Here is a 2,500-nt window from a genome sequence, read left to right as displayed (position 1 = left end):
GTGCATAGCCAAGTTCATGATTTTGTGGCTTGGTGGTGATTTTGGTGAAAAACGAAAATGTTGGTTTTGGAAAACTGGCTGGACTCAATCCTCACAAATGCCTCCAAAGTGATGTGGGAGAAGTTTGGGATCAAAAGGAATTGATCTTGACATGGTTGGTGCAATGCCAAGTTCATGATTTTGTGACTTGGTGGTGATTTTGGTGAAAAACGAAAATGTTGGTTTTGGAAAAGTGGCTGGACTCAATCCTCACAAATGCCTTCAAAGTGATGTGGGAGAAGTTTGGGATCAAAAGGAATTGATCTTGACATGGTTGGTGCATAGCAAAGTTCATGATTTTGGTGTTTTGGCTTGATTTTGTGGCTTGGTGGTGATTTTGGTGAAAAACGAAAATCATGGTTTTGGAAAACTGGCTGGACTCAATCCTCACAAATGCCTTCAAAGTGATGTGGGAGAAGTTTGGGATCAAAAGGAATTGATTTTGACATGGTTGGTGCATAGCCAAGTTCCATGATTTTGGATTTTTGGCTTGATTTTGTGGCTTGGTGGTGATTTTGGTGAAAAACGAAAATCATGGTTTTGGAAAACTGGCTGGACTCAATCCTCACAAATGCCTCCAAAGTGATGTGGGAGAAGTTTGGGATCAAAAGGAATTGATCTTGACATGGTTGGTGCATAGCCAAGTTCATGATTTTGGATTTTTGGCTTGATTTTGTGACTTGGTGGTGATTTTGGTGAAAAACGAAAATGTTGGTTTTGGAAAAGTGGCTGGACTCAATCCTCACAAATGCCTCCAAAGTGATGTGGGAGAAGTTTGGGATCAAAAGGAATTGATCTTGACATGGTTGGTGCATAGCCAAGTTCATGATTTTGTGACTTGGTGGTGATTTTGGTGAAAAACGAAAATGTTGGTTTTGGAAAAGTGGCTGGACTCAATCCTCACAAATGCCTTCAAAGTGATGTGGGAGAAGTTTGGGATCAAAAGGAATTGATCTTGACATGGTTGGTGCATAGCCAAGTTCATGATTTTGGTGTTTTGGCTTGATTTTGTGGCTTGGTGGTGATTTTGGTGAAAAACGAAAATCATGGTTTTGGAAAACTGGCTGGACTCAATCCTCACAAATGCCTTCAAAGTGATGTGGGAGAAGTTTGGAATCAAAAGGAATTGATCTTGACATGGTTGGTGCATAGCCAAGTTCATGATTTTGGATTTTTGGCTTGATTTTGTGGCTTGGTGGTGATTTTGGTGAAAAACGAAAATCATGGTTTTGGAAAAGTGGCTGGACTCAATCCTCACAAATGCCTTCAAAGTGATGTGGGAGAAGTTTGGGATCAAAAGGAATTGATCTTGACATGGTTGGTGCATAGCCAAGTTCATGATTTTGGTGTTTTGGCTTGATTTTGTGGCTTGGTGGTGATTTTGGTGAAAAACGAAAATGTTGGTTTTGGAAAAGTGGCTGGACTCAATCCTCACAAATGCCTTCAAAGTGATGTGGGAGAAGTTTGGGATCAAAAGGAATTGATCTTGACATGGTTGGTGCATAGCCAAGTTCATGATTTTGGTGTTTTGGCTTGATTTTGTGGCTTGGTGGTGATTTTGGTGAAAAACGAAAATCATGGTTTTGGAAAACTGGCTGGACTCAATCCTCACAAATGCCTTCAAAGTGATGTGGGAGAAGTTTGGGATCAAAAGGAATTGATCTTGACATGGTTGGTGCATAGCCAAGTTCCATGATTTTGGATTTTTGGCTTGATTTTGTGACTTGGTGGTGATTTTGGTGAAAAACGAAAATGTTGGTTTTGGAAAAGTGGCTGGACTCAATCCTCACAAATGCCTCCAAAGTGATGTGGGAGAAGTTTGGGATCAAAAGGAATTGATCTTGACATGGTTGGTGCATAGCCAAGTTCATGATTTTGGATTTTTGGCTTGATTTTGTGACTTGGTGGTGATTTTGGTGAAAAACGAAAATGTTGGTTTTGGAAAAGTGGCTGGACTCAATCCTCACAAATGCCTTCAAAGTGATGTGGGAGAAGTTTGGGATCAAAAGGAATTGATCTTGACATGGTTGGTGCATAGCCAAGTTCATGATTTTGGATGGCTTGATTTTGTGACTTGGTGGTGATTTTGGTGAAAAACGAAAATCATGGTTTTGGAAAAGTGGCTGGACTCAATCCTCACAAATGCCTTCAAAGTGATGTGGGAGAAGTTTGGGATCAAAAGGAATTGATCTTGACATGGTTGGTGCATAGCCAAGTTCATGATTTTGGTGTTTTGGCTTGATTTTGTGGCTTGGTGGTGATTTTGGTGAAAAACGAAAATCATGGTTTTGGAAAACTGGCTGGACTCAATCCTCACAAATGCCTTCAAAGTGATGTGGGAGAAGTTTGGAATCAAAAGGAATTGATCTTGACATGGTTGGTGCATAGCCAAGTTCATGATTTTGGATTTTTGGCTTGATTTTGTGGCTTGGTGGTGATTTTGGTGAAAAACGAAAATCAT

This window comes from Phaseolus vulgaris, chromosome 1 (assembly GCF_051622355.1).
Source record: "Phaseolus vulgaris cultivar YP4 chromosome 1, ASM5162235v1, whole genome shotgun sequence".
Taxonomy (NCBI): domain Eukaryota; kingdom Viridiplantae; phylum Streptophyta; class Magnoliopsida; order Fabales; family Fabaceae; genus Phaseolus; species Phaseolus vulgaris.
Note: the sequence above shows the minus strand (reverse complement) of the source record.